Source organism: Aythya ferina, assembly GCF_964211825.1.
Source record: "Aythya ferina genome assembly, chromosome: 7".
NCBI lineage: Eukaryota > Metazoa > Chordata > Aves > Anseriformes > Anatidae > Aythya > Aythya ferina.
The window spans coordinates 9,149,852-9,170,410 of NC_140302.1; the positions used below are offsets into that span (position 1 = coordinate 9,149,852).

Consider the following 20,559-nt stretch of genomic DNA (forward strand, 5'->3'; position numbering starts at 1 on the left):
TTTATGTTAATGGTAAGCGTAAGGGTAACTGATAGAGTAAAGGTAAGGGTAACAGTAAGGTTAAGGGTAGAAGTATGTGTTAGGGTATGAGCTATGGGAAGGGTAAGGGTTAGGGTAAGAGTAAGGGTAAGGGTATGTGTAAGGGTACGGGTCATTGTAAGGGTTAGGGTAAGGGTAAGTGTTAGGGTAATGGTTAGGGTTAATTTTAGGGTTAGGGTGAGGGAAACGTAAGGGTAAGTATTAGGTTATAGCTAAGGTTAAGATTAAGAAAAAGTGTAAGGTTTAGGGTAAGGGTTATGGTTAATGTAAGGGTCAGGGTAACGGTTGGGGTAAGGTTTAGGTTAAGGGTAAAAGTAAGTATAATGGTAAGGGTAAGGGTGAGGGTTAGGGTAAGGTTTAGATTTAGGCTAAGGGTAAGTGTAGCAGAAAGGGTAAGGGTTACGGTAAGGGTAAGTGTTAGGAGAAGTGTATGGTTTAGGGTTACATTAAGGGTAAGGGTAATGGTATGGGTAAGGGCAAGGGTAAGAGTAAGGGTAAGGGTAAGGGTTATTGTACGAGTAATTGCTAGGGTAAGAGTAAGCTTAAGTGTACTTGTAAATGTTGTTGTATGGCTTATGGTAAGGGTAAGGTTAAAAGTAAGGTTTATGTTAATGGTAAGCATAAGGGTAACGGATAGAGTAAGGGTAAGGGTAACAGTATGGTTAAGGGTACAAGTATGTGTTAGGGTATGGGCTATGGTCAGGGTAAGGGTTAGGGTAAGTGTCAGGGTACGGGTAAGTGTAAGGCTACGGGTCAGTGTAAGGGTTAGAGTAAGGGTTAGGGTTCAGGTAAGTTTTAGGGTAATGGTTAGGGTTAATTTTAGTGTTAGGGTGAGGGAAACGTAAGGGTAAGTAGTAGGTTAAGGTTAAGGGTAACGTTAAGTTTAAGAGTAAGTGTAAGGTTTAGGGTACGGTTTAGGGTTAATGTAAGGGTCAGGGTAAGGGTTGGGGTAAGATATAGGGTAAGGGTAAGAGTAAGTATACGGGTAATGGTAAGGGTAAGTGTTAGGGTTAGGGTAAGGGTAAGGGTAAGGTTTAGATTTAGGCTAAGGGTCAGTGTAGCAGAAAGTGTAAGGGTTACGGTAAGGGTAAGTGTTAGTAGAAGTGTATGGTTTAGGGTTAGGTTAGGGGTAAGGGTAATGGTATGGGTAAGGGCAAGGGCAAGGGCAAGGGCAAGGGTAAGGGTAAGGGTAAGGGTAAGGGTAATTGTACGAGTAATTGCTAGGGTAAGTGTAAGCTTAAGTGTACTTGTAAGTGTTGTTGTATGGCTTTTGGTAAAGGTAAGGTTAAGGGTAAGGTTTATGTTAAGGGTAAGCATAAGTGTAACGGATAGAGTAAGGGTAAGTGTAAGGGTAACGGTAAGGTTAAGGGTACAAGTATGTATTAGGGTATGTTATATGGTAAGTGTAAGGTTTAGGGTAAGGGTAAGGGTAAGGGTAAGGGTAAGGGTAAGGGTAAGGGTAAGGGTAAGGGTAAGGGTAAGGGTAAGGGTAAGGGTAAGGGTAAGGGTAAGGGTAAGGGTAAGGGTAAGGGTAAGGGTAAGGGTAAGGGTAAGGTACGGGTCAGGTAAGGGATAGAGTAAGGTTTAGGGTTAGGTTTAGTGTAAGGGTACGTGTTCGGGTAATGGTTAGGGTGAGGGTAAGTATTAGTTTATAGCTAAGGTTAAGGTTAAGAGTAAGTGTAAGGTTTAGGGTAAGGGTTAGGGTTAGGGTTAATGTAAGGGTCAGCGTAAGGGTTGGGGTAAGATTTAGGGTTAGGGTTAGGTTAAGGTTAAGTGTTAGTTTAAGGATAAGTTGTATGGATAAGGATAAGTGTAAGGGATAGAGTAAGGGTAAGTGTTAGGGTAAGGGTAAGGTTAATGGTAACGGTAAGTGTAAGGTTAAGGGTTACGGTAAGGGTAAGGTTATGGGTAATGGTAAGGGTGAGGGTAAGGGTAAGGGTAAGATTTAGATTTAGGAAAAGGGTAAGTGTAGCAGAAAGGTTAAGGGTAAGGGTAATGGTGTGTATAAGGGTAAGGGTAAGGGTACGGGTCAGGGTAAGGGTTTGAGTAAGGGTAAGGGTTAGGATAAGTTTAAAGGTACGGGTCAGGTGTAATAGTAAGTGTAAGGGTATGGGTCATGGTAAGGGTTAGAGTAAGGGTTTGAGTAAGGGTAAGGGTTAGGATAAGTGTAAGGGTGAAAGCAAGGATTAGGGCAAGACTAAGTGTAAGGGTAATAGTAAGGGTTAGGGTAAGTGTAAGGGTAAGGGGAAGGTAAGGGGAAGGGTTGGAGTAAGGTATAGGGTAAGGGTAAGGTTAAAGGAAAGAGTAAGGGTAAGGAAAAAGTAAAGGTAAGGATTTGGGTAATGGTAAGGGTGAGAAGGGTTAGGGTAAGGGTTACGGTAAGGGTTGGGTAATGCAGTGTACAACCTGGGACATCACACGCAGAGCTGCCTCTGGCAAGGTGAGTGAGGAACAGATGTAGCAGTTGTTGTGTTGTAGGTCTCACTGTTCCTCTAAGCATCCCCTCTTTGTCTTTTAGAGGTGTTGTAGCTGTTTGAAGAGGGTAGATTGAAGCATCTGCCTCGGGGGCTGGTAAGCGGCAGAGGTAAGGGAGCAGACAAGAGTAACTTACCTACTTGTGCTGTGTCTTTGGATGCTGCATCGGCCTATGCATTTCTTTTTCTTTCACAGGTGTCTCGCACAGGCTCCAAGGAGCAAACTGCACTCTGAAGAGCTGTGTAAGAAGAGGGGCTGGTCATGAGCTGGGTTGGAGCAGAACGACCAAGTAGCACAAGGTGACTATGAAAGGTGTCCGTCTTGCTTTGCAGGTGCCGTGGCAGGCTCTCCACAGAAGTGACTAAGGATATGAGATAAGGCCAGAGAGCGACAAGGAGCGGCACGTGCAGGGATGGTTTTGAAGCGCTGTGGTGGCTTACTCTTCTGTTCATCAGGTGCCACAGGCAAGGTGGGTTGTAACATCAGTCGTTATATTTGCATGAAAGCAGTTCACTTGAATGCCACAGTGCATCTGAGTAGGGTGTTCTAGCAGAAAAAGCTTGTCTGGCACAGCGGTGCCTGATGCCAGTGTGTTTCCTCAGGTGAAGTGGTGCCTGAAGCCCCATCCTATCTAGCCTGCACACAATTATCTGAGAATGAAAGCTGCTTTCCAGTAATTCAGAAAGCCAAGTTACGTCTCAGCCTTGAGCATCTCGGGCTTTTGGGCCTGTCTGTAACATTTGGCACCAGCACTAATACTTTTCTTGGCATATGTTTAGCGTTTGAGGCCTGTGTCTGGGATTTGGGCCCTGTCTGGAACCACTGGGGCTTTGTCCTGGGTTTTGGAGCCTGCCTCTAGAGTTCAGGGCCTGTGATTAGGCTTTTGGGGTCTGTGTCTGGGGGCCGGTATCTGGGGACAAGAGGGGAGCTGCTTGTAGACCCTTGGGGCCAGCATTGAGGGGGTTGGGAGCTGACTGTACACCTTTGGGGCCTGCTTCTGGGTGCAGGGGGGGTTGAGACCTGCATCTGGGGAAGGGGTGGGAGCTCTTTGTATTCCTTTGGAGCCTTGCTCCCTAATCCTCACACTTACGCTTACCATTATACTTACTTTTACCCTTAACCTAAACCTTACCCCAACCCTTACCCTAACCCTTACCCTAAACCTTACACTTACTCTGAACCTTAACCTAATACTTACCCTTTCTTATCCGTCACCCTAACCCTAAAATTAACCCTAACCATTACCCTAACACTTACCCTTACCCTAACGCTAACCCTCATCCTAACTCTAAACCTTACCCTGACTTGTACACTTACCCTTATCCTTACACTTACCCTAACCCTTACCCTTACCATAACCCATACCCTACAACATACTTCTACCCATAACCTTTTCCGTTACACTTAACCTTACTGTATCCGTTACCCTTACACTTACACTTAACATAAACCTTACCCATAACCTTACCCTTACCATAAGGCATACAACAACACTTACATGTACACTTAGGCTTACACATACCCTAGCAATTACTCGTACAATTACCCTTGCCCTTACCCTTACCCTTACCCTTAACCTTACCCATAACATTAGCCTGATACTTACCCTTACTTTTCCCTCACCCTAACCCTAAAATTAACCCTAACCATTACCCCAACACTTACCCTTACCCTAACCCTTACTCTAACGCTTACCCTTACCATAATCCATACTCTAACACATACTTCCACCCATACCCTTACCCTTATTGTAACCCTTACCCTTATTGTAACCCTTACCGTTACTCTTACCCTTACCCTTACCCTTACCCTTACCCTTACCCTTACCCTTACCCTTACCCTTACCCTTACCCTTACCCTTACCCTTACCCTTACCCTTAACCTAACCCTAAACCTTACCCTTTCTGCTACACTTACCCTTAGCCTAAATCTAAACCTTACACTTACCCTTAGCCTAACCCTTAGCTTTACACTTAAGGTTACCATTAACCTTACCCTTACCCTAACACTTATCCTGAACCTAACCCTTACCCTTACCTAAACCCTTACCCTGATCCTTACATTAACCCTAACCCTTCCCTAAACCTTACACTTACTCTTAACCTTAACCTTACCCTTAACCTTAACCTAATACTTACGCTTTCTTATCCGTCACCCTAACCCTAAAATTAACCCTAACCATTACCCTAACACTTACCCTTACCCTAACCCTAATCCTAACTCTAAACATTAACCTGACTTGTACACTTACCTTATCATTACACTTACCCTAACACTTACCCTTACCATAGCCCATAACCTAACTCATACTTCTACCCTTAAACTTACCATTACACTTACCCTTACTCTACCCGTTACCCTTATGCTTACCCTTAACACAAACCTTACCCTTAACCTTACCCTTACCATAAGCCATACAGCAACACTTACAAGTACACTTAAGCTTACATTTACCCTTGCAATTACTCCTAAAATTACCCTTACCCTTACCCTTACCCTTACCCTTACCCTTACCCTTACCCTTAGCCTTACCCATAACATTACAGTTACCCTTAATCTAACCCTAACCCTTACCCTTACCCTTACCCTTACCAAACCATTACTCTTACCCTTAACCTAACCCTCAACCTTACCCTTATCCTAACACTTACACTTATTGTAACCCTTACCCTTTCTGCTACACCTACCCTTAGCCTAAATCTAAACCTTACACTTACCCTTAGCCTAAACCTCACCCTTACCATTACCCATACCCTTACTCTTACCCTTACCCTAACCCTTACCCTTACACTTACCGTTACCATTAACCTTACCCTTACCCTAACACTTACCCTTACCCTATCCCTTACACTTATCCTTATCCATACAACTTATCCTTAAACTAACACTTAACCTTAACCTAACTCTAAACCTTACTCCAGCCCTTACCCTGACCCTTTCATTAACCCTTACCCTTACCCTAAACCTTAGACTTGCTCTTAACCTTAACCTTAGCTGTAACCTAATACTTACCCTTACGTTTCCCTCACCCTAAGCCTAAAATTAACCCTAACCATTACCCTAACAGTTACCCTAACCCTAACCCTTACTCAAACCCTTACAACGACCCATACCCTTACACATACCCTTACTCTTACCCTTACCCTAACCCTTACCCTTACACTTCCCGTTACCATTAAGCTTACCCTTACCCTAACACTTACCCTTACCCTATCCCTTACACTTATCCTTATCTATACAACTTATCCTTAAACTAACACTTAACCTTAACCTAACCCTAAATCTTACCCCAACCCTTACACTGACCCTTACATTAACCCTAACCCTTACCCTAAAGCTTACACTTACAGAATCACAGAATTTTCTAGGTTGGAAGAGACCTCAAGGTCATCGAGTCCAACCTCTGACCTAACGCTAACAGTCCCCCACTAAACCATTTCCCTAAGCTCTACATCTAAACGTCTTTTAAAGACCTCCAGGGATGGTGACTCCACCACTTCCCTGGGCAGCCTGTTCCAGTGCCTCACAACCCTTTCAGTGAAGAAGTTCTTCCTAACATCTAACCTAAAACTCCCCTGGCTCAACTTAAGCCCATTCCCCCTCGTCCTGTCACCAGGCACGTGGGAGAACAGGCCAACCCCCACCTCGCTACAGCCTCCCTTGAGGTACCTATAAAGAGCGATAAGGTCGCCCCTGAGCCTCCTCTTCTCCAGGCTGAACAAGCCCAGCTCCCTCAGCCGCTCCTCGTAGGACTTGTTCTCCAGGCCCCTCACCAGCTTTGTCGCCCTTCTCTGCACCCGCTCAAGCACCTCCATGTCCTTCTTGTAGCGAGGGGCCCAAAACTGAACACAGTACTCGAGGTGCAGCCTCACCAGAGCTGAGTACAGGGGGATGATCACCTCCCTAGCCCTGCTGGTCACACCGTTCCTGATACAAGCCAGGATGCCGTTGGCCTTCTTGGCCACCTGAGCACACTGCTGGCTCATATTCAGCCGACTATCAACCATCACTCCCAGGTCCTTCTCTGCCTGGCAGCTCTCCAACCATTCCTCTCCCAGCCTGTAGCTCTGCTTGGGGTTATTGCGCCCCAGGTGCAGGACCCGGCACTTGGCCTTGTTGAACTTCATGCAGTTGACCTCAGCCCATCGGTGCAGCCTATCCAGATCCTCCTGCAGAGCTTTCCTACCCTCAAGCAGATCGACACACGCACCTAACTTGGTGTCATCTGCGAACTTACTGAGGGTGCACTCGATGCCCTCGTCCAGATCATCGATGAAGATATTAAAGAGGACCGGCCCCAGCACCGAGCCCTGGGGGACGCCACTAGTGACTGGCCTCCAACTGGACTTGGCTCCATTCACCACGACTCTTTGGGCCCGGCTATCCAGCCAGTTTCTAACCCAACGAAGCGTGCGCCAGTCCAAGCCAAGAGCAGCCAGTTTCTTGAGGAGAATGCTGTGGGAGACGGTGTCAAAAGCCTTGCTGAAGTCAAGGTAGACCACATCCACAGCCTTTCCCTCATCCACCCAGCGCGTCACTCTGTCATAGAAGGAGATCAGGTTCGTCAGGCATGACCTGCCTTTCATAAAGCCATGCTGACTGGGCCTGATCGCCTGCTTCCCCTGCAAGTGCTGCATGATGACTCTCAGGAGGATCTGCTCCATGAGCTTCCCTGGTACTGAGGTCAAACTGACAGGCCTGTAGTTTCCCGGGTCTGCCCTCCGGCCCTTCTTGTAGATGGGCGTCACGTTTGCTAGCCGCCAGTCGATTGGGACCTCCCCCGATAGCCAGGACTGCTGATAAATGATGGCTGGTGGCTTGGCCAGCTCCTCTGCCAGTTCCCTCAGTACCCTTGGGTGGATCCCATCCGGCCCCATCGACTTGTGCACATCTAAGTGCCGTAGCAGGTCACCAACCAGTTCTTCATGGATAATGAGGGCCACATCCTGCTCCCCATCCCCTTCCACCAGCTCAGGGTACTGAGTATCCAGAGAACATCCGGTATTGCCGCTAAAGACTGAGGCAAAGAAGGCATTGAGCACCTCCGCCTTTTCCTCATCTCTTGTAACTAAGTTTCCCCCCGCATCCAGTAAAGGATGGAGATTCTCCTTAGTCCTCCTTTTTCTGTTGATGTATTTATAGAAACGTTTTTTGTTATCTTTAACAGCGGTAGCCAGATTGAGCTCCAGATGAGCTTTGGCCTTCCTAATTTTGTCCCTGCACAGCCTCGCTACATCCTTAAAGTCCTCCCTAGTGGCCTGCCCACTTTTCCAAAGCTTATAAACCCTCTTTTTTCTCCTAAGATCAAGCCACAATTCTCTGTTGAGCCAGGCCGGTCTTCTTCCCCGCCAGCTCGTCTTTGGGCACGTGGGGACAGACCGTTCCTGCGCCATGAAGACTTCCCTCTTGAAGAGCGCCCAGCCTTCCTGGACCCCTCTGCCCTTCAGAACCGCCTCCCAAGGGACTCCACCAACCAGTGTCCTGAGCAGCTCAAAGTCAGCCTTCCGAAAGTCCAATACAGCGGTTTTACTGGTCCCCTTCCTGGCCTCGCCAAGAATAGTGAACTCCACCATTGCGCGGTCACTCTGCCCGAGACAGCTCCCGACGATCACGTCCTCCACCAGTCCTTCTCTGTTTGTGAAGAGAAGGTCTAGCGGGGCACCTCCCCTGCTAGGCTCACTAACCAGCTGCGTCAGGAAGCTATCTTCCACGCTCTCCAGAAACCTCCTAGACTGCTTTCTCAGGGCTGTGTTGTGCTTCCAGGATATGTCAGGGAAGTTGAAGTCCCCCACGAGTACAAGAGCTGATGATTTTGCAACCTCTGTCAGCTGCCTGTAGAATTCCTCATCCGTCTCCTCATCCTGGTTCGGCGGTCTATAGCAGACCCCGACCAGGACACTAGCCTTGTTGTCCCTGCCGATCCTAACCCAAAGGGACTCGACCTTGTCATTCCCAACCTCGATTCACCACCTGCACTCCCGCTCCATGCACTAACCGACCCATTCCCCTAAAGTCCCTTTTGATAGCCTTGAGGCTTCTCTCTTCAATGTTATCACTGCCCGCCTGGACTATCAAAAGGGGGTAATAGTCAGAGGGGCGTACCAGGTTAGGAAGCTTCCTGGCAACGTCCCTGACCCTGGCCCCAGGGAGACAGCAGACTTCCCTACGGGTAGGGTCAGGCCGACAAATAGGGCCCTCTGTTCCCCTAAGAATCGAGTCACCAACAACAATAACCCTCCTGTCTTTCTTGGTGGAGGCAGTCCTGAGGCGCGGAGTTGACCTCCTCGCCCCAGGCATCCTCCTGGGAACATTTGCTACCTCTTCCTCACACACCGGCCTCTCAATCTCTAGGGCCTCAAACCTGTTGCGTAAGGGCACCTGGGAAGGTGGGGCCGGAAGGGAAGAGCATCGCCTGCGGTGTCGAGCAGGGACCTGTTTCCATTCCTCCTCAGCTCCCAGATCCCCTCCCTCTGCCCGACGGGGACAGGGCAGGGGGTCCGCCCCCATTTGAGGAGTCTCACCTCGGCACCTCCCCTTGAGGCCCTGCAGGGAGTTACTCCAGAAGTCTATCTCCCGCTCACACTCCCTGATGGCCCTCAACCTCTCCACCTCCTCCTTGAGCTCCGCCACCATGCGGACCAGATCATCCACCTACTCTTAACCTTAAGCTTACCCTTAAGCTTAACCTAATACTTTCCCTTTCTTATCCGTCACCCTAACCCTAAAATTAACCCTAACCATTACCCTAACACGTACCCTTACACTAAGCCTAACCCTAAACCTTACTCTATCCCTTACCCTGACCCGTACCTTACCCTTACCCTTACCCTTACACTTACCCTAAACCTTACACTTACCATATAACATACCCTAACACACTACCATACACTTACCCTACCATACCCTAACACACCTAACATACACTTACCCTAGCAATTACTCATACAATTACCCTTACCCTTAACCTTACCCTTACCCTTACCCTTGCCCTTACCCATACCATTACCCTTACCCTTAACGTAACCCTAAACCATACACTTCTCCTAACACTTACCCTTACCGTAACCCTTACCCTTTCTGCTACACTTACCCTTAGCCTAAATCTAAACCTTACCCTTACCGTTACCCTAACCCTAACACTTACCATTACCCGTACACTTACTCTTACCCTTACCCTATATCTTAACCCTATCCTTACCCTGACCCTTACATTAACCCTAAACCGTACCCTAAACCTTACACTTACTCTTAACCTTAACCTTACCCTTAACCTTAACCTACTACTTACCCTTACCTTTCCCTAACCCTAACCCTAAAATTAACCCTAACCATTACCCTAACAGTTACCCTAACCCTAACCCTTACTCTAACCCTTACACTGACCCGTAGCCCTACACTTACCCGTACCCTGACACTTACCCTAACCCTTACCCTGACCATAGCCCATACCCTAACACATACTTGTACCCTTAACCATACTGTTACCCTTACCCTTACTCTATCCGTTACCCTTATGCTTACCATTAACATAAACCTTACTCTTAACCTTACCCTTACCATAAGCCATAGAAAAACACTTACATGTTCACTTACGCTTACACTTACCCTAGCAATTACTCGTACAATTACCCTTAACCTTAACCTTACCTTTACCCTTACCCTTGCCCTTACCCATACCATTACCCTTACCCTTAACGTAACCCTAAACCATACACTTCTCCTAACACTTACCCTTACCGTAACCCTTACTCTTTCTGCTACACTTACCCTTTGCCTAATTCTAAACCTTACCCTAACCCTCACCCTTACCTAAATCTAACCATTACCCTAATCCTCACCCTTACGCTTACCATTATACTTACTTTTACCCTTAACCTAAACCTTACCCCAACCCTTACCCTGACCCTTACATTAACCCTTACCCTTACCCTAAACCTTACACGTACTCTTAACCTTAACCTTATCCTTAACCTTTAGCTAGTACTTAACCTTACGTTTTTCTCACCCTAACCCTAAAATTAACCCTAAGAATAACCCTAACACTTAACTTTACCCTTACCATAAGCCATACAACAACACTTAAATGTACACTTACCCTAACAATTACTCGTACAATTACCCTTACCCTTACCGTAAGCCTAAACCTTAACCTTATCCTAACGCTTACCCTTACCGTAACCCTTACCCTATCTGCTACACTTACCTTTAGGCTAAATCTAAACCTCACAATTAACCTCTTCCTTTACCCTCAAACTTACCATTACTCATACCCTTACTCTTACCCTTCCCCTAACACTTATCCTTACACTTACTGTTACATTTAACATTACCCTTACCCTAACCCTTACCCTTAACCTTACCCTAACCCTAAACCTTACTCCAGCCCTTACCCTGCCCCTTAGGGGAAGTGTAAGCGTAAGTGTACATGTATGTGTTGTTGTATGGCTTATGGTAAGGGTAAGGTTTATGTTAATGGTAAGCGTAACGGATAAAGCTAAGGGTAACGGTAAAGGTAACGTTAAGGATACAAATATGTGTTAGGGTATTCCTTATGGTAAGGGTAAGGGATAGGGTTAGTATAAGGGTAAGTGTAAGTTTAAGGGTACGGGTCACGCTAAGGGCTAGAGTTAGGGTTAGGGTAAGGGTAAGTGTTAGGGTAATGGTTAGGGTTAATTTTAGGGTTAGGGTGACGGATAAGAAAGGGAAAGTATTAGGGTAAGGTTAAGAGTAAGTGTAAGGTTTAGGATACGGTTTAGGGTTAATGTAAGGATCAGGGTAATGGCTGGGGTAAGGTTTAGGGTAAGTCTAAGAGTAAGTATACGGGTAATGGTAAGGGTAAGTTTTAGAATAAGGGTAAAGGTAAGGTTTAGATTTAGGCTAAGGGCAACGGATAGAGTAAGGGTAAGTGTAAGGGTAACGGTAAGGTTAAGGGTACAAGTATGTGTTAGGGTATGTTATATGGTAAGTGTAAGGTTTGGGGTAAGTGTAAGGTTTGGGGTAAGTGTAAGTATAAGGGTAAGTGTAAGGGTAAGGGTAAGAGTAATGGTAAGGGTTACAATAAGGGTAAGGGTGATTAAGGAGGTATTGGGGAGGCATTGGGGCGGCAAGGACAATCCCCAGACATGGACTGTATATCTCGAAACAAGACACTGAAACTCATGATAAGGAAGCGGCAGACGGACAGAGAAACAAACGTAAGGACTGTAAATCTCAAAACTGGACATTGGAATTCATTATAAAGATACAACAAACGGAAGAATTGGCAACAACCAGCTCTCGCAATTAAGAAACATGCCAATTCAGCAGATTCCTGACCAAAGGTGAAAAGTACACTGTGAGGAAGACTCGGGGTCTTCCTGCCAAAGACCCCTGCCCACGTCCCAAAGACCCCTGCCCACAATTCTTGGAAGGCTCTACGCAGGCGCAAGGTGCCAAAAGGCTAATTAGCATGAGAAGCGAGGGAAGGCGGGGATAGGTAATGCATATGTATAGGTGCTTGTAGAATATTGATAGATTGATTGTATAAATTCAAGACTGCTTTCCGCTTTAGGTATGCACGATAGGTGGAGAGATCCCCCGTGCATCCAGCGCTGCAATAAAGAATATACCACTTAAAGGAATTTCAGCTTCGATCTTTGAATCAATCTGGCACCCCAGACGGGACGACCTCTCTGCCGGACTGCAGGACCCGCTGGGAACAGGACTCCCTAGGGTACCCCCGGGATTTCCCGGAGGGACTCCTCGACTCACTGGATCACTGCGGAGGCAGACAAGGACCCCATCATTGTAAGTGAGTATATTCTTTATTCTGGTTTGGTTTTCTGGTAGACCGGTCATCTGGGACTGTCCAGTAAGTCGGAAGGTGACTTCTGCAGGACAGTATTTGGTATTTACTTTGTGGTTAGTACCACAAGTATATCTGGGGACCTTGGGGTCCATCTGTATCTGGAACTGTCTGTAAGTCAGAAGGTGATCTTCTGCGAGGCAGTGTTTGGTATATACTTTGTGGTTAGCACCATAAGTATATGTTTGGGGACCTTAAGGAAGGAGCTCGCTTTAAGGTCCATCTGGAATTGTGTTGTCTATTTCGGTTTTCTGACTCATGGAGTATGGTATTTAACTCTGGTTATTGTTACTGCGATTTTGGCTATTTTCCTGGTGGTAATAGTAGGTTCGTGGCATTGTTATAAGAAAGATATCGTTACGGTGTTACACAGTTCGGTTTTCTGACTTATCGCATGTGGAATTTGACTCTGACTATTGTTATTGTGATTTTGGCAATATTGCTGGTAATAGTAGTTTTGTGACATCGCTACTGAAAGATAATGCGTGCCCATGTTTTTGTGAGTGATACGTTTTGTGATACGCTTTTGCAAGTAACATGTGTATTCTGAAAGTGTAAACTGGAAAATGGGGGGGCAAACAAGCAGTGAAATTTTAAAGAAAAGTGTGTTAGGATGTGTTTTAAGTCACTGGAAGGATATTGGAGGATCTGCCGGTGGAAGTGTGAACAGGAAAACATTGATAAAATATCGTAATCAGTGGTGGCCGCTTTATAAGCTGGAATGTGGAGAAAAGTGGCCCCTAAATGGAACTTTAAACTATAATATTTTGCTACAGTTAATGTTGTTTTTTGAGAAGCAGAACAGGATGAAATGTTGTATACTGATGTTTCAGCATCTTGGTGGGAAAAGGTACGGAATTAAGTTGGCCCCTGACTGAGCCTTTGATGTTGGCATTAGAGAAGTACAGGCTGGAGAAAGATAAAGGAAGTGTTAAAAGGGTTGTTGAAAGTGTTAAAGGTGTTTGAAGTTGAATGAGCAGGGAAAGAGGATGTAGGAATGTTAATAGTTCTGCCTCTGCCCGAGGCAGAGATCTTAAAATCACGGGTGTTAGCCCTGTAGGGCAAAGGGGGACCATGATGGGTCCGAGAGAGTTGTCACAGAAACAGAAAAGCAGTTAACTCTTAAAACAACCTGAGTTCATGTGCGAGCTCAGATTGCCGATGGGACCGCTCAGGGAACTGTGGACAATTGCATTCCCCTGACCGACCCCCGCTAAGACCCGAATCATCCTGAAAATTATGAACGGTTATACTAAAAGTAAAATACTAAAAAGTAAATACTAAAACCTGGATGAATTGGGAATTGAGAATATGCTTCCATCAAGGTCTAAAAGAAACCCCTATGGAATTTTTAGACCAACTCTGAAATGTAATGAAAATAAATAAATAAATAAATAAAACAAAACGGTTTGGACCTGGCTTCGGAGGACAAATTGACTAGCCTTTTCCTAGGGTAATCAACCCCTGATTTCAACAGGAATAATGGGGACCTGGGGAACCTACCCTAGCAGATCCTCCACTGGTTATAATGAAGCTAGGGGAGGAATGGAAGTGAAATTTCTTATTGATATGGGGCAACGTATTCAGTTCTAAATCAAGCATTAATGCCTTCACAGAATTATTATGTTAGGGTAAAAGGTGTGTCGTGGTTTAACCCGGCTGGCAGCTAAACACCACGCAGCTGTTCGCTCACCCTCCCCCTCCCTCTCTGGGACGGGGGAGAGAAATGGAAAGTGAAGCCCGTGAGCTGAGATAAAGACAGTTTAATAAGACAAAATAATAATAATAATAATAATAATAATAATAATAATAATAATAATAATAATAATAATAATAATACAATGATGATAATAGTACCACTACTAATAATATGTACAAACAAGTGATGCACAATGCAATTGCTCACCACCCGCTGACCGATGCCCAGCTGAACCCCGAGCAGTCCGGCCCCCTCCCCCGGCTAGCCACCCCTATATATTGTTTAGCATGATGTCAGATGGTATGGAATACCCCTTTGGCTGGTTTGGGTCACCTGTCCTGGGTCTGTCCCCTCCCAGCTCTTACTGCACCCCCAGCCTGCCTGTTGGCAGGACAGGGCAAAAGGCTGAGATGTCCTTGGCTTGGTATAAGCACTGCTCTGCAACAATTAAAACATCGGGGTGTTATCAGCACTCTTCTCATCCTAAGCCAAAACACAGCATTCCACCAGCTACTAGGAAGAAAATTAACTCTGTTCTAACTGGAACCAGGACAAGGTGTAACCGAAAAGGCTTATTTTTGTGAACCTTTGAAGTACAAGTTAGGGAAACAATGGGGCATACACAGATTTTTATATATGCCTAGCTCCTCATGGGCACTCTTAGGTAGAGATTTATTAGAGCAAGTAGGAGCAGAAATTGTCTTTGAAAAAGGGAAAATGGAATTAAGTATAGGAGAAGAACAACTAACAAATGTGTTAAGCTTGGCACTAATACAAACTGACCCTAAAAGTGAAATACCTTTAGAGATCACAGATCAAGTATGTCCAGGAGTTTGGGCTACTGAAACCCCTGAAAGAGCTAAAAATGTGACCTTAATAATTATTAAATTAAAGCCAGGACAGAAACCCGTTAAGGTTAAGTAATATCCTTTGAGGATAGAAGATAGGAAAGGAATTAAAGAGATAATTAATAAATTTTTACAGTATGGGTTATTGATTGAATGCGAATCAGAATACAATACACCCATATTGCCAATTAAAAAGGCAGATGAAAAAGCTATAGGCTAGTTCAGGATTTGAGGGCCATAAATAAAATCACTGAGGATATACATCCAGTAGTGGCAAACCCTTATACTTTGCTGACTAAATTAAAGAATAGTCAAGTCTGGTTTACCGTACTGGATTTAAAAGACGCCTTCTTCTGCCTAGGCTTAGCCACAGAAAGCCAAAACCTATTTGCCTTTGAATGGGAAAATCCCGATTCAGGCAGAAAGACGCAGCTTACGTGGACATTACTACCTCAAGGATTCAAGAATAGCCCCACTATTTTTGGAAACCAATTAGCAAGGGAACTCGAAACATGGATGCCTCCGGACACTGAAGGTGCTTTGTTACAATATGTAGATGATCTCTTAATAGCTACTGAGACTAAAGGGAGTTGTATTCAATGGACTATAAGTCATCTTAATTTTCTGGGTTTAAATGGATATCAAGTCTCTTGACAGAAAGTCCAGCTGGCTCAACAAAGTGTGACCTATCTGGGATTTGAAATTTCGGAAGGACAACGAGAACTAGGAACTGAACATAAGGAAGTCATTTGCCGGACTCCAGAACCTCAAATGGTAAAGGAGCTACAAACCTTTTTAGGAATGACAGGTTGGTGTCGCCTTTGGATTTATAATTATGGACTATTGGTAAAGCCTCTATGTGAATTGATAAAGATTAACCAGTCAAAGTTAGTCTGGACTGGAGAAGCACAAAAAGTCTTTAAACAACTTAAACAAGAATTGATGATTTTGAAATATCAAGCAATATTGGTAGAACAGGACAACGTGGAAATTGTGATAACTAATATTGTGAATCTAGCCTCTTTTCTTAGTGATGCTCCGGCACAGCCTGTGATTCACGATTGTTTAGAAACTATAGAGACTGTGTATTCCAGCCGACCAGACCTTAAGGAGGAGCCCATGGAAGATGCGGAAGAAACTTGGTTCACGGATGGGAGCAGTTTTGTTATGCAAAGACAACGTAAAGCTGGATATGCTATAACAACTACTCAGCAGGTAATCGAGTCTAAGCCTTTACCCCCTGGAACATCAGCTCAAAAGGCAGAGATAGTTGCTCTCACGAGAGCATTGGAACTGGCAGCGGGAAAAAGGGTAAATATTTGGACAGATTCTAAATATACATTCGGCGTGGTACATGCTCATGGAGCAATTTGGAAAGAACATGGATTGCTGACCGCTCAGTGAAAACACAAAGTATGCTGAAGAAATTTTAAAATTGTTAGAGGCTGTAAAACAACCAGAAAAGGTAGCTATCATGCATTGTCAGGGACACCAAAAGGGGAACACCGATTTTGAAATTGGAAATCGATTGGCAGAGGCTAAGCAGGCAGCTGAAATAACTGAGGTGAAGGCATTGTCTTTGATACCAGACGGTAAAATCCAAACTATATCCAAATTATACAAAAGAAGACTTAAAATTAATTGAAGATTTGAAAGGTAAAATGAAACCAGATGGATGAGTATATTTAAAAGATAACCACATAGTAATACCCTCTAGTTTGACATGGCCCATAGTTCTTACAGAACACAATAAAACGCATTGGGGAGCTGGCACACTGCATAAGAGCCTGAGTCAGACATTAGTGGGACGATATGATAAAACAAGTAACTCAACAATGTAGCATTTGCTTACACAATAACCCCAATACCAAGAATAGAATAAAATTTGGAATAATCGGTAAAGGAAATTATTCGGGGCAACAGTGGCAAATTGATTTTTCAGAACTCCCTAGAAAAGGGGGGTATCATTATTTACTGGTTCTGACTGACACGTTTTCAGATGCTTTGGATTCTAGTAGCAATGTCTTCTGATAGAGTTTTCACATTTTGTGCACAAGTGGTAGAACAGATAAGTAAGATTCTAAAGATAGATTGGCAACTGCATACTCCTTATAGACCACAGGCAAGTGGACAGGTAGAAAAATGAACCATTTAATTGAACAATAAATAGCTAAAATTGGATAAGAAGCTAATTTGTCATGGCCTCAATCCCTCCCTTTAGCATTACTTGGAATTAGAGTTAAACCTAGAATAAAAGGGAATTTGAGTCCCTTCAAAATCTTATATGGAAGGCCATAGCAATTTCTATTTAGTGGAGAGGACCTAACGCAGTTAGGATCAGAATATTTATATGCTTATATAACTGAACTTCAGAAACAATTAAATAAAGTACATACATTTGTTTTAGGGACCAGGGCTAGAGGGTTGGATCAACCAATCCACCCCTTTAAGCTCGGGAATTATATATATATATAAAGACTTTTTCAGGACAACCCCTACAGGAAAAATGGAAGGAAAGTGGATGGGACCATACCAAGTATTACTGACAACACACACCGCCATTAAGATTAAGAAGCAAGCAGCTTGGATCCACAATTCAAGGGTGAAGAAGGTCCCGGCGAGGATATAGACCACCACTCCAATTGGACCAACAAAATTACGGTTTTCCAGATCCTAATGATTGCAGGGGTGCGGTTCTCGGATTCGGGGTGGGCAACTTGGGATGAGAACTTACACCTGACCTTAATACAAACAATTTCTCAAGTAACTAATAAGACGAACTGTTGGGTATGCACCCATCTGCCACAGCATGGGAATAAGGGTGTATCGTTAATCGGGATTCCCTTGCCTGCAAACTTATCTTGGACTAATTTGTGGGAAAACACATCTTGGGGTCGAAAATATGAAGAAGTTTTGGAACTAGAAGTTAGTAGCTTCGTGCCGTTGGAATCTTACTATGTATGTGTACAAAGGTGTAACCCGCCTAAGGGTATAGGAAAACAGGATTGTATAAATACAGGTACTACTTATGTGGGGAATCAGACATCTTGTAATCGAAAAATTGATATTAGTACAACTAACAGTTGGGCAAATTCAACCAGCTGGCCAGTACCAGAAGGAAAAGGGTGGTATTGGCTATGCAATGATACAGCCTGTAAGGTCTTGCCCGAGAATTGGAAGGGAACTTGCACTCTTGGAGCGGTAGTCCCCAGTATGACAGTACACGATGTAGTGCCTCGAGCCTACTTGAGAAATCATATCCGGAGAATCAGACGAAAAATTAACAATCCATTGATAGAGAGACACACCGCTTTTCATAGTTTTGTTTGATGGTTTATCCCATGGTTAGGAGTGAGTGAATTGGAAAAGGCAATAGTTAATATTTCTGCAATTATAGAGAAGTTAGAAAACAAAATTCTGTATGCTATAAAGGCTCAACAAGAAGAGATATCTAGTTTATCACAGATAGTATTACAAAATCGGATGACCCCAGACTTGTTACTGGCCGCTCAAGGGGGAGTCTGTACAGTAATAAACACAAGTTGTTGTGTGTATGTAGATCAGAGTGGAAGGATCTCTACCGACCTGGAAGAAATATGGAAGCAGACAAGGGTCCTACATGATATCAGTAAAGATGATCTTTCATGGAGTTTTAGTGAAATATGGAATAAGTTAACCTCCTGGTTGCCCAATTTTCAATGGTTGAAACAAGTGTTCATTGCTCTAATCGCATTAGTAGTGTTAGGAATATTTGTGTGCATGTTGTTTAGATGCCTGCTTTGTTGTGTTACTGTAAATAATGAAAGTATCTGATGCAAAAGAATTTGCATGGGAAAAGGAAAGGGGGGATTGATTAAGGAGGTATTGGGGAGGCATTGGGGAGGCAAGGACAATCCCCAGACATGGACTGTATATCTCGAAACAAGACACTGAAACTCATGATAAGGAAGCGGCAGACGGACAGAGAAACAAACGTAAGGACTATAAATCTCAAAACTGGACATTGGAATTCATTATAAAGATACAACAAACGGAAGAATTGGCAACAACCAGCTCTCGCAATTAAGAAACATGCCAATTCAGCAGATTCCTGACCAAAGGTGAAAAGTACACTGTGAGGAAGACTCGGGGTCTTCCTCCCAAAGACCCCTGCCCATGTCCCAAAGACCCCTGCCCACAATTCTTGGAAGGCTCTACGCAGGCGCAAGGTGCCAAAAGGCTAATTAGCATGAGAAGCGAGGGAAGGCGGGGATAGGTAATGCATATGTATAGGTGCTTGTAGAATATTGATAGATTGATTGTATAAATTCAAGACTGCTTTCCGCTTTAGGTATGCACGATAGGTGGAGAGATCCCCCGTGCATCCAGCGCTGCAATAAAGAATATACCACTTAAAGGAATTTCGGCTTCGATCTTTGAATCAAGGGTATGGGTAGAAGTATGTGTTAGAGTATGGATTATGGTAAGGGTAAGCGTTAGAGTAAGGGTTAGGGTAAGGGTAAGTGTTGGGGTAATGGTTAGGGTTAATTTTAGGGTTAGGGTGAGGGAAAAGTAAGGGTAAGTATCAGGCTAATGTTATGGGTAAGGTTAAGGGTAAGGGTAAGGGTAAGGGCAAGGGTAATTGTACGAGTAATTGCTAGGGTATGTGTAAGCCTAAGTGTACATGTAAGTGTTGTTGTATGCCTTATGGTAAGGGTAAGGTTATGGGTAAGGTTTATGTTAAGTGTAAGTGTAAGGGTAACGGATAGAGTAAGGTTAAGTGTAACGGAAAAGGTTATGGGTAGAAGTATGTTGTAGGGTATGGGTTATGGTAAGGGTAAGGTTTAGGGTAAGTGTAAGGATAAGGGTAAGTGTACAAGTCAGGGTAAGGTTTAGAGTTAGGATGAGGGTTAGGGTTAGGGTAAGGGTAAGTGTTAGGGTAAGGGTAAGCTTAATGGTTTACGGTAAGGGTACGTGTAAGGTTTAGATTTAGGCTAAGGGAAAGTGTAGCAGAAAGGGTAAGGGTTACGGTAAGGGTAAGTGTTAGGATAAGAGTAAGGTTGAGGGTTAGGTTAAGGGTAAGGGTAATGGTTAGGTAAGGGTAAGTGTAAGGGTAAGGGTAATGGTACGAGTAATTGCTAGGGTAAGTGTAAGCATAAGTAAACATGTAAGTGTTTTTCTATGGCTTATGTTTTGGGGTCTGTGTCTGGGGGCCGGTATCTGGGGACAAGAGGGGAGCTGCTTGTAGACCCTTGGGGCCAGCATTGAGGGGGTTGGGAGCTGACTGTACACCTTTGGGGCCTGCTTCTGGGTGCAGGGGGGGTTGAGACCTGCATCTGGGGAAGGGGTGGGAGCTCTTTGTATTCCTTTGGAGCCTGTGTCGGGAGGGGGGAGGGGGGGGGGGGTGGGTAGAGGGGGGGCGGTTGGGGGTGGGTGGGAGGGGGAAGGGGAGGGTTGGTTGGGAGCTGCTTGTACACTGTTGGAGCCTGGGTTGAGGGAGGAGGTTTGGAGCTGCTTCTACACCTTTGGGGCTGGCATCGGGGGTAGGGGGTTGGGTGCTGGTTGTAGGGGCCTGTGTTTGGGGGCGGGGCTTGGGGCCTGCGTCTGGGGGGGGGGGTGGGAGCTGCTTGTACACCTTTGGGGCCTGCATCTCTGGGGGGTCAGGGCCTGTGTCT

The 20,559-nt window shown here is 44.9% G+C and overlaps 2 long non-coding RNA genes across 2 annotated transcripts in view; both read left to right on the forward strand.

Moving 5' to 3' along the window:
- LOC311439514 overlaps window positions 1-20,559 on the forward strand; it is a 131,729-nt gene that overhangs the window by 66,660 nt on the left and 44,510 nt on the right. The gene's annotated exons all lie outside the window — the stretch shown is intronic.
- On the forward strand, window positions 2,497-18,760 carry LOC311439524. Its single transcript, XR_014694789.1, has 4 exons — window positions 2,497-2,623; window positions 2,710-2,756; window positions 2,847-2,983; window positions 17,393-18,760. It is a non-coding gene; the product is annotated as an uncharacterized lncRNA (long non-coding RNA).